The sequence below is a fragment of the Schistocerca gregaria genome, chromosome 7 (assembly GCF_023897955.1).
Source record: "Schistocerca gregaria isolate iqSchGreg1 chromosome 7, iqSchGreg1.2, whole genome shotgun sequence".
NCBI classification, from domain to species: Eukaryota; Metazoa; Arthropoda; class Insecta; order Orthoptera; family Acrididae; genus Schistocerca; species Schistocerca gregaria.
This window is the reverse complement of record NC_064926.1, coordinates 122407234-122420421: the sequence shown is the minus strand read 5'-3', so window position 1 is coordinate 122420421 and position 13188 is coordinate 122407234.

Sequence of the window (13188 nt, the reverse complement as noted above, 5' to 3'; positions counted from 1 at the left end):
ATGGGGAATGAAACGGGCCGTGTCCTTTCAAAGGAACCATCCCAGTATTTTCGTGAAAAGATTTAGGAAAACCAGGGAAAACGTAAATCAGCATGGCCGGACGCGAGCTTGAATCGTCGTCGTCCGGAATGCGAGCCCAGTGTGCTAACCACTGCGCCACTTCGCTTGGTTGTGAATGTATAAAAGATGTACTGAAATGATTCCATATGTAGTGGATTAGGAATGTGACGAGGGGAGAGAATGTTCATTTTATTATTAATTGCCGTTTACACAAATGGTTCTATCTTAGCACCGAAGACGCCGAGAAAATGCTGTGCAGTGCCTGATTTTCACCTGGTGGCCAAAACTGGAACTAAATTTTTTTCCAGCGTAGATCGATTCCACATGAACGCATTGGCACACCTACTGAGTTTTGTTGCCAAACAACAGTCCCAGCCCACACTGGTCTCCCATGAGTAGCTCATTCTGCTTGTGGCTGTCCGATACTTCGCGCAGTTATGCTGAAATGGTATACATTTGCATATACGAAAATGTAGTGTACTTCGTGTCAAATTGACGTTGGCTGCATGCCTTCATGGAGCTGAGATTTTAATTGTAAGATGTCAAGGAAATCGCTTTTCTTTGGGTGTTTTCGTTCGTTTACTCATAAGCCTTTCATGAGTTAATTTATGCTTTTGCTGTTTCTTGTCCCCCAATTTCGATATAATCCGCAACAGTATGTGTGGCCGACTCGGATACAGTGTTTATATGCAGTCAAATGTCTCATTTCACGCGCTTAGTGTACAGTCCTCTTCATATCTTCCCCTCTGCTCGGAACTGAGGCGCCTAAAGTTTCTAACATTACGTATATGGCCAGAACTAAAAGTAGTAAAATAAAATGAACATCAGCTATCACATGGAAGATGCAATCTGTATTCTTTTGTCGGTTTGCAGAAATACTATCTAGATGTATAAGTTTAGATAGGCGACGACTCATTATGAAAGGTGGAAATATGTTCAAAGACGTATCAACATCCGAATATCTTCTTTCCTTTAATAAACTGGCAGTACTAGTATGGTCACATGTGTTCATATAGGAACACCGTCGCTTCTTTCATTGTGGATCTCTATGAAGCGCGAAAGCCCTTCAAATGGTTCAAATAGCTTTGAGCACTATGGAACTTAACATTTTAGGTCATCAATCCCCTAGAACTACTTAAACCTAACTAACCTAAGGACATCCCACACATTCATGCCCGAGGCAGGATTCGAACCTGCGACCGTAGCAGTCAAGCGGTTCCGAACTGAAGCGCCTAGAACCGCTCGGCCACCACGGCCGGCCCGAATGTCCTTCAACCTAGGCCAAGGGATCTGCGTGTTCGGTTTCATTTCGTGCCTAGGTGTGTGCCAGCAAGGCTGGTTTATGCTTTGCATAAGTCACACACTTGGCCACCCCATCTTGAAGGAAGGAGGGCGTTCTGCATTCACGAGTGACTGCACACTATCTGCTACACCGTGTGGTTTGGGGCCTGTTGAAAATCTGTATGGTTATGCAAGTCGCTTAACGGCCTTCAGCCTGATTTTCATTTACTGTCACTTTTCGGCGAAGAGATGGGTTACTTCGAAAAGTTATTCCTTTTTGTGCCACTACTCCGAGCATGTATGCTCATATACTTTTGCTGGTTATATGGGGAAAGTAAATTCACAGTTTCGGCAAGTTACTGATTCTTTTACTATCGGTAGATATCGTTGGACAGGATATGAATCCAAAACAATCAGTTCAGATGAACATTTACGTTCTACCTCCAAAACAATCAGTACAGTTGCACATTTACGTTCAGCCACCAGCGGGGCTTCAACATTAGCGAGGACAGAGGACATGGATGGGGCCTGTGGGTAATTGGTAGCGCTAGGTAGGAATGTGGGTCGAGCGAAGGGCGTGCCGTGATAGTCCGCGCATGTGGAATTAACACTATGTCCGGGTGGCGCAGTGGTTAAATCAACTGCTAAAAAGGCAGCAGATACTGGGTTTGAATCACGATCCGGCATAAATTTTCACTCATAGCCTCTGACTCCGCATAAACCCCGATGCAGCTGATAGTAGCAGTTCCCATTCTTTTATTTCTTTCCCCTCTACCTTCAATTTACACAAAAGATTGTTGTTGTTGTTGTTGTGGTGGTCTTCAGTCCAGAGACTGGTTTGATGCAGCTCTCTATGCTACTCTATCCTCTGCAAGGTTCTTCATCTCTCAGTACCTACTGCAACCTACATCAGCCTGAATCTGTTTAGTGTATTCATCTCATGGTCTCCCTCTGCGATTTTCACCCTCCACGCTGCCCTCCAATACTAATCTGGTGATCCCTTGATGCCTCAGAATATACCCTACCAACCGATCCTTTCTTCTAGTCAATTTGTCCTACAAATTTCTCTGCTCTACAATTCTATTCAATACCTTCTCAATAGTTATGTGATCTACCCATCTAATCTGCAGCAATCTTCTGTAGCAGCACATTTTGATAGCTTCTATTCTCTTCTTGTCTAAACTATTTATCGTCCATGTTTCACTTCCATACACGGCTACACTCCACACAAATACTTTCAGAAACGACTTTCTGCCACTTAAATCTATATGTCAACAAATTTCTCTTCTTCAGAAATGATTTCCTTGCCATTGCCAGTCTACATTTTATATCCTTCCTACTTCCACCATCATCAGTTATTTGGCTCCCCAAATAGTGATACTCATTTACTACTCTAAGCGTCTCATTTCCTAATCTAATTCCTGTAGCATCACCCGATTTAATTCGAGTACATTCCATTATTCTCGTTTTACTTTTGTCGATGTTCATCTTATATCGTCCTTTCAAGACACTGTCCATTCCATTCAGCTGCTTTTCCAGGTCCTTTGAAAAAAATTATCGGTAACATAATATATCGACTGAAAAGTCAAAGAAACTGGTACACCTGCCCAATATCGTGTAGGGTACCCGCGAGCACGTAGAAGTGCCGCAACACGACGTGGCATAGACTCGACTGATGTCTTAAGTAGTGCTGGAGGGAATTGACACCATGAATCGTGCAGGTCTGCTCATAAATCCGTAAGAGTTCGACGGAGTGCAGCTTTCTTCTGAACAGCACTTTGAAAGGCATTCCAGAAACGTTCAACAGTGTTCTTACCTGGGAAGTTTATTGGCCAGCGGAAGCGTTTGAAATCAGAAGAGTGTTCCTGGAGGCACTCTTTAGCAATTCTGGACTGTGGATTGTCGCATTGTCCTGCTGGAATTGCCAAAGTCCAGGGTGATGCACAGTGGTCATGAATGGATGCAGCTGATCAGACAGGATTCTTACTTACGTGTCAGAGTAGTTTCTAGACGAATCAGGGGTCCCATATCTCACCAACTGCGCACGCCCCACACCATCACGGAGCCTACACCAGCCAAGCAGGCTGAACAGTCCCCTGCTGACATGCAAATTCCATGGGTTTATGAGGTTGTCTCCATACCCGTACACGTCCATCAGCTCGATACAATTAAAAACGAGACTCGTCAGACACGTTTCCAGTCATCAGCAGTTCAATGTCGGTGTTGACTGGCCCAGGGGAGGCGTGCAGTTATCAAGGGTACACGAGTGGGCTTTCGACACCGAAAGCCCATATCGATGATGTTCCGTGAATGGTTCGCACACTGACACTTGTTGAGGGCATTGGAATACGCAGCAATCTGCGGAAGGGTTGCACTTCTGTCGTTTTGAACGATTCTCTTCATTCATCGTTGGTCCAGTTGTTACAGGGTCGTTTTACGGCCGCAGCGATGACGGAGATTTGATGTGCTACTGATTTCCTGATATTCATAGACACCCGTAAATATTCGTACGTGAAAATTCCCATTTCATCGCTCGTGCGCCGACTATAACGCCACGTTCGAACTCACTTAAATCTTGATAACCTGCCACTATAGCAGCAGTAACCGATCTAAAAACTGCGCCAGATACTTGTTGTCTTCTGTAGGCGTTGTCAACAGCAGCGCCGTATTCCGCCTGTTAACGTATCTCTGTATTTGAATTCGAATGCCTATATCAGTTTCTTGGCGCTTCAGTGGATGAAAGCCCATTTGATTTTAAGCGTCTTTTATCTATTCCATTATTTATCTGTTGCTCTATGTCGAAATTTTAGACTTTTACAGTAGGTTATAAGTGAATACTCAGCTCATCAATTAAGCGGCGCATGTTTACGTTCTTGAGTAGGAGCCTTCAGCTACTGAACATGTGTATTAAGAGAAATTATGGACCTACATTATAGTTACCTTTTGGTTATATACATGAATTAACCAAAGTCTCTGATGACAGACCTTTTTAATGTTACTTAAAATCCGTCTTGATTTGTAATCAAGACGGATTTTAAGTGACATTATAAAATCACTGATTGCTGTTATCCCATAAGACATTATGTCTGTTTTTGCAAAGACCTTTATAACCCAAGTTCATTATTTACCACAACTTCTTTACCATTTCTAAGTTCGTAGTTACGTTACCTCTCAATGATATTACGACAGGTCTTTTAAATTATATATATGTTTTGCATTTCAGCTTCCAAGGGAAGTGTCGCAACAGACAGACTCTGCGAGTCGGAGAAGTGAGCGGGGCTACAGAGGTACTGGTGTGCGGTGTTGATTATTACGGGCACATTAATCATGCTGATCAGTACAGATCCTCATGTGATAACTTCGTACCAGACCACACTGTATTAGTGAAACAGTAGAATGTAACAGCTTCTGCAGACTTTGGAGGGAAAGATGACTAGCTTTCCGCAACAAGATGAATCTTTTTGTGGATTAGTAAAGCGAGATCATCTGGTTTAATTTCTAGCGCACTAGCCCCAAATGACAGGAAAATAGTCTAGTAGTTGAATCCGGACAAACTTCTAACTTATTGCATGTAAGTCGCAAACTAGATTCTCAGAAACGAAAAACGTAATTCAGACGTGTGTCGTCGATTTTTTTTTCTTTTTCTTTTTTTTTTCTTTTATTTAGCGTTTGTGCCGTCACACCAGGGTCCCCGACGAATGGACACTAACGTGTTTATCTGCTAGGACACAAGAGTTAACGATATGGGAACGTAAGACATGAGTCTCACTTCGCCTTTAAGAATGGACATTCTGGGCCTTCCGTCTCGTTTCGCTTAATCTTTCCTTCCGTTTGCGATTGAGGTAGCTTTGAGCCATCAATCCCTTTCGTGAACAATAGGTGTCCGGCCGTTCACCGTCAAAAACCTTGTGAAACACTGCTGTGATGCACATTTCCCCGCCTCTAGTAAATGTTAAAATCTAGCGGGAGCTTTCAGGAACTCTTTAATATGTCATTAATTCAGCCTGTTCGCCGACGACTTTGCTCAGAATAGATAAATATTTATTAAAAGTACCACTACATTCTAGTCAGTAATTGCCATGCATTACATCCACACACCATAGCACAAAAGTGCCTTACAAAAACAAAACACTGACAGTAACAAGACGTTTCAATTTGTAACTCAGACATTAAACATAAAAATTTAAATAGAAGTGAAAAGTGTACATCCACTGCGTAATATGTCCATTATTGTCATGCCTGGATTCTATGAAAACATTAAAACTATGGAAGCTGGTTTAATCAAAAAGATCATTCACGTCAGATATTTATTTTCTCTTAATTAATTCTAGAAGAAAAAGCAAATATTGATAATTTTATGAAATCGTAATAAATTTTTACTTCTTCTCTCCACTGAAGTAATCCGGCATGAATAAATTACATTGTCCATGTTAACTGAACAAATCTCCATCCCTAGACGCAGCTAGTTGTCTTCTTTCCAAACGACAGTCAAAACTTGTCTCCAGTTACGATAGTGTCACTTAACTTTGTGTCCGGTATTCAGACACGTCTTTGCAGACTGAATGAAAACATTAGCTCTGACTTTCTGATGTCTACACCAGCGTATTATGTCCACACTTCTGTATAATAAATTAGGACCTGCCAAGTCCAGGGTGGTTATCTTATAATTAAACTTCCGTTACTTGGGAGGGTCCCCATGGAAAACCAGAGATCTTAGGACTACGAAACTTTATGGCAACATTTGCAACGGTTTGCGGATGAGAAATAACGAATAAACCACTGAACGAAACATATTTTAATTTACACTTGACAGGGTAACATTTTTTAAGTGCGTACCATGTTTACTTTCCCGGTTACAAGCATTGCTGAATGTCATGATCATCAGCATCCACGAATGTGGAATCGTACTAGTAATACCATTTCACAGGTGTTCGTAGCACTTTACGAAACGTCGGCCATGGAATGTTCAGCTGACTGCATGAAGGACGCACGTCACTTCCAGCACTCCCAGCCACAGCATCGGTAACTTGCTGAACAATTTGTGGCCCAATTGGTCGTCGGGCTACCGCAGGAGCAATTACCAAACCGCTAGTTAATTCTAACTTCCAAATCATATTCTGTGGAAAGAAGACCTCTCCGTATTCCTTTAACGCGTCGGTACTCACAAAGAGCAGCAGCGCTATTGCTCTTGTTTTGATAAAACATCTTTACGAGTAAGACGCTGCTCACGTTGTCCACACCCAAGTTGACTATCTGCAACTGTAATGCACACTGATGCCTGTGTTTCAAATCTACGTCGCCGTACCACTACCAGAGCCTCACGGCAAGACATCTACATCTACATCTACATCTGTATTCCACGAGCCACCTGACGGCGTGTGGCGGAGGGTACCTTGAGTACCTCTATCGGTACTCCCTTCTCTTCCAGTCTCGTATTGTTCGTGGAAAGAAAGATTGTCGGTATTCCTTTGTGTGGACTCTAATCTCTCTAATTTTATCCTCATGGTCTCTTCGCGACATATACATAGGAGGGATCAATATACTGCTTGACTCCTCGGTGCAGGTATGTTCTCGAAACTTCAACAAAAATCCGTACCGAGCTACTGAGCGTCTCTCCTGCAGTGTCTTCCACTGGAGTTTATCCATCACCTCCGTAACGCTTTTGCGATTACTAAATGATCCTGTAACGAAGCGCGCTGCTCTCCGATCTTCTTTATCCCTTCTATCAATCTTATCTGGTACGGATCGCACACCGGTGAGCAGTACCCAAGCAGTGGGCGAACAAGTGTACTGTAACCTACTTTCTTTGTTTTCGAACTGCGTTTCCTTAGGATTTTCCCAATGCATCTCAGTCTGGCATCCGCTTTACCGACGATTAATTTTATATGGTCATTCCATTTTAGGTCACTCCTAATGCCTACTCCCAGATGTTTTATGGAATTAACTGCTTCCAGTTGCTGACCTGCTGTATTGTAGCTAAATGATAAAGGATCTTTCTTTCTGTGTATTCGCAGCACATCACACTTGTCTACATCGAGATTCAATTGCCAATTCACTGCATCATGCGTCAATTCGTTGCAGATTCTCCCGCATTTCGGTGCAATTTCCCATTGTTACAGCTTCTCGATAAACTACAACATCATCCGCAAAAAACCTCAGTGAACTTCCGATGTTATCCACAAGGTCATTTATACATATTGTGGATAGCAACGGTCCTACGACACTCCCCTGCGGCACACCTGAAATCACTCTTACTTCGGAAGACTTCCCTCCATTGAGAATGACATACTGCGTTCTGTTATCTAGGATCTCTTCAATCCAATCACACAATCGGTCTGATAGTCCATATGCTCTTACTTCTTTCAGTAAACGACTGTAGGGAACAGTATCAAACGCCTTGCTGAAGTCAAGAAACACGGAATCTATGGCCCATGTCTATGGCCCTCTGAGTCTCGTGGATGAATAGTGCAAGCTGGGTTTAACACGATTGTCTTTTTCGAAACCCATGCTGATTCCTACTGAGTAGATTTCTAGTCTCCAGAAAAGTCATTTTACTCGAACATAATACGCGTTCCAAAATTCTACAACTGATCGACGTTAGAGATATAGGTCTAAACTTTAGCATTCGACGTCCTTTTTGAAAACGGGGATGACCTGCGCCCTTTTTCAATCTTCTGGAACGCTACGCTCTTCTAGAGACCCACGTTACACCGCTGCAAGAACACTAACAAAGCATAACCTGCAGCACACACTCTGAACATCATTCCTATAAAGTTGGGTACCCATACTGTAAATAGTTCTCCGTCTACACCCGCGCAATTAGCGGTAGTTTAATTATAACCACCCTGTATTTGGGAGGACTGGTGGAGCGATGTTTGTGTCTTCTCTGGCTATGTGCCTTTTTTGCTACTGGTTGACGAAAAGGCACACACCTCCAATATTGCAATTCCAGTAAGATTTCCACATTTTATTTACGCAATCATGTTCCCTTCTCGTCAGAGTTCTTTTGTTACTGGCTTTAAACAAATTTCACAGCCCTTAAACTAGCGTTTCTGAATGCTGTCACTATTTTAGTCCACCTGCCTAAACATCATTGTCATTTTGTGTCATGAACTCACTTATACTTCATTTGCTCCATTCTCTATTTGTCCAAAATACATATTTCGCGTGTCATCGGATTATATAGCGACAGCGTCAAGGTCAGCATGATATATTATTCCGCCAACTGGTTGTGCTAAAGACTGTCAAATGTTTCGTTCAGCTGGTTTTAGGATAAGGTGATCCGATGTCCAAAATGTAATACAAGTTTCAGCGCAGGCAGTGTTGTTCTCTATCTCTTGTAATAAAAAGTATAGTTTCTCATTGACGTCACACGTGCGCATCTACTAAGATCCTAGCCACTAACGGCAAAATACTCTATTTTTGAAAGTTATGTCGAATTGCAGAAGATCTCCTACATCTGCACTATCAACCAGTACCTATTGTCAAATAACATTGTTTACCTATACAAGGTGATTCAGGAGCACCTACAGATGTTGTTTTATGCAACCCTCAAAGCTATATCTGGCCTTCATAAACCATGCGAGAGATTTTCATATTCTCTAGCCCATTACATGCACATTATTAAACCTACGGAAAAAATTAACATGAGCATTTTGTATCAAATTATTTTTAATGTAGTTAAATTTTGTACTGGGACACATTTTCGCTGTCGGGTTTTCAAAGCCAAATATGTACCTCGGACATATCTTCACTCCCACACTCAGCCACCACCGGTGTGTTGTTCGTAGCACTCACTCCTGCCACTGTATAAAAATTTGGGACTGTACGAATTAGTACCCACATTAGACCGGTTTTGGTCTTCATTGATTAGCCTTATTAGGCCACCAAACTGTAAAACTTGTTGTATTCTGCCTGTTTACATATCCCTGTCTTTGAATAAGCATGCCTGTACCAGTTTCTTTGCCGCTTCATGTACATTCTTAATTAAGTTTGTACAGAACACAATGAGAGTTCTACTTGCACTTGCCCGGTTTCTTTTTACCTTTGTATTAGAATTCATATATTCTTGGTAACTAGTTTTCTGTCTCTTGCTCTGTTTATTCATTTCACAAGGTCTACTCTTTCATTATACTACATTCCCATAAGCTGCGTACATTAATGCTGTGTGTATTTTACCTGTAACATTTAAGTATTACACTTTCTATGTCATTTAACACATTTCTATTGTTACACTGCCGTAAATACCCATCGTCCTGCACAACACACATCAACCTCTATTTCGCAAGTGTAAAGAAACAACAGTAAAATGTTGTCAATATCTGTATTCCATTAAGAGTTACAGCTTATATGATATTTATACTAAAACGTCTGTCTTTTTCAGTAGCCGGTAATTACAGTATAATTTATCCACGCTCAGTTTCTCATCCTAAACAGGCGTATTTCCAAGCAGCCAGCAATAGTTAACGTTCAGATATGTGGCACACTAAGGCGGCACAGTGGTTAAGATACTGGATTCGCACGGCAAGAAAGAGTCCGACGGTTCCGGTTTACATTTTCTTCAGTTTCTCTAAATTGATCAAAATGAGTACCAGTTTGATAGTAAATACGTGTAACCCCATTTCCATTAGTTCTTCGAAGCAAAGACGACAGAGTACGTTGGGAGAAAGCGGCTGCTTTAATGACAGGTGAGTTTTGCAATTTGACCGGAGAAGTGGGTTGTATGGTCAGTCAACATGTGCGTGGAACACGCAGCTCTCTGACAGCGTAAGGAATGGGGATCTTTTCGTCAGTGTTCTGTGTATTACCTGACAATGACTGGCGGCTGCTCAGTCCAAGTACCGTGAAGAACAGTAAACAACGACCCCCTGCAAGCGCGAAACATCCTAGAACAAGGCAAATGCAGGTATTGTGTCAATGTCTTAGTGTCCTCCTTCCTCATCTCCGCCGGCCGGAGTGGCCGTGCGGTTCTAGGCGCTACAATCTGGAGCCGAGCGACCGCTACGGTCGCAGGTTCGAATCCTGCCTCGGGCATGAATGTGTGTGATGTCCTTATGTTAGTTAGGTTTAATTAGTTGTAAGTTCTAGGTGACTGATGACCTCAGAAGTTAAGTGGCATAGTGCTCAGAGCCATTTGGACCATTTGAACCTCATCTTCCTTCAGTTCGAGCTTTTACTCAATTTTCAACAACTTTCTCTTCGACGGGGATTAAACTTCATTGACACTGAAAGGACAGGTAGCGGGGAAATATTGGACTAGGCAAAGAACACCATACAGGATGTTGGTTTTAACAGATACATAGGGAGAACTCCAACAATCCGACCGAGGGCTGTTATCCTTTGGCTCAGTGAATATGGAGCCGAGTTCAGTGTAGCGCTACAATCCCCGTATCCCTAGACGTCGCTATCACTAAGCAAATCACGAACTTGCTGAGAGGGGTGTGTTCGTCTTGACTGCCAAGAACTGGTGAACGCTGTTCGACTCCTGAGTGACCATGGACCAGCGTGGCCACCAGCGCTTCCGCTGTGGCTGCCCCGTCACGGGGGCGAAAGAGGGTGCTAGACGCAACTAGGGGTTGTCTCTAATTAAGCTGTTCATTAGCGTACGCATGCGGGCAGCAGAGCTTGCGGGGACAAATTCTCTTCAGATACTGAAACAATATCGAGAGAGGGCAGCGCGTTTCACATTCCCTTCCTCAGCATGCTTCGTTTAAAAAGGAGAAACAGCGTACGGTAACATAATTTTGTATAGACAGCACTGTTGTTAATAAATGACTGACTAGGGCTACGTTAATCTTTGAACGAATTACAACAATACGCGGAAGTCTAACTGCGATATTCACGCAGCTTAAATGGTAATTGTAGGAAGAAATTAGATGTTGTTCCTCTTGGAGGTTCTCTTATATCAAATTATTTTTCGAATTAGGCAGTTCCACTACTCTGCTACCTCCACCTCGTATTTCGTCCGTGGACCATGAGAATACTACAAGACAAATTAGGGCACGTCCTGTGTCAGATAGGTTGTCATTTCCGCTGATAATGTATTCGTGAGAAATAGAATACTGGAAGTCAAGTATTGGTACGAAATAGACACCAGTATACAATGTACAGTGGTGTCTGCCCTAAATGCTACGGTATTTTACGTTTCGATTATTCATTTTAACAAACAGAAACTGCTGTCTGCCTATCTGACTGCTAGCAAGGGAAATTAAAATTTGTTTGTCAGTATTTCATACAATTATTGACCGAATTTAAAAATTTAAAGTGTTGTCGTAAGAGATATCAGAGTTTTAATTGCGCCTTAAAGGCGTAACAGAATACATCTAGCGTTAAAACTAGAAACTGTGTTGCGGCAGTGTAACTCACGACGCGCAAATTACCGACACGATATTTACCAGTGACGCCACTGGCAGAGAACGACACAGCCCGATTGGCCCATAAGACCAGGAGGCGGAACTGTTCATACAGTATTTGAGAAATAGACTACTTAGTGACATCCAATAAACTTTTCACCATAATTTCAAACTTTTTGAAACTTTTTCTCTCTGACACCCCCTCATAAAATAAAGTAAAAAGTTTATCGGTTCCACACTTTTGATGTGGATGCAGTAAAACTTCGGCAATATGCATGACTTTTTAATTTATTACTTCTTTAACACTGCTTTTATATCCAACAGTTTTGCAGACAGTATCCACAATATACTGCTGAATGTACTCTTAAAATTATATCACTGTTCACCATGTCGATGTGGAGATGTGACTTCACAAACACTGAGATGGTTGAAAACTACTACGTTCTCAACATAAAGAATTTCCTTGCTTAACGTCAAAAGTAATGATACGCTTCAAGTTGTTTTATACATCATAGTTACATTCCTTAAAAAATAGTGCGTGGGGCGTTGTTGTTGGTTGCTTAACAAAAAGGCATTTGAATGTCAAAAAATCCCTGTTATTGGACATTTTGATTAAACGAAGTGTGAGTGTCACGAAGCGTTTATAACGTAGTACACAAATAACACTGAAAATAGAAAACAAGGAGCTCGTCAGGATTGTAGCTAATCCCCTACTACTTTTAATATCTACACAGTTGATATAACTGGAGAACGAAAATTCCGAAAAAGCTCAGGAATTAAGCTAACCGAGTGTTATTTGCTGTCGACCAAATTATTATTTAATGAATTGAAGATTACATTCTGAGATCTATGAATTATCTTCAACAGATCCGCTGCGGATGTAAGACGAAAATCTGAAAAGATCAAGACAATGGCTCCTAGATGCAAATACCCAGACCGACGAAAACTCACCATACATAACAGACGTTCTGAACAAATGTCTCACTTCTAACACCTTGGCTGTGGCATAAGTGACGACACTTACTGGATCGGTCACAAACTGGAGAAGTACCAGGCTAAATGTATAACAATCGAAAGAACATTATCTAGGAAAACAGAAAGGAAACGCGAAAGCAGTTTCAGAAAGTGATCACTGTGTCAGCTTTGCTCTACAACTCAGAAATATGGGTAACCAACACTACACACCTCACTAAGGTGCAGGGATCAGAAATAAGAGTCCTGAAATCCATGAATGGCTGCACTAGACTGGATACCCTTAAAAGGGACGACGCACGGTGAGAATTCACTATTTTTAAAACAGAGTAAAGCCGCAACTAAAGAAAATGAAGGTGGCTCTTCCACCCATACAGAACATAAGAGAGAAGAATATCAAAAGAAGTTTTATGATAGAGACAGAATAAAAAGACATCGGAAGACAAAGAAAACAGTGAAACAGCTACCGCGGTGACTGGAGCAGACGAATCGCTTCCACCTTGGAAGAAGAAGATGGAGAATA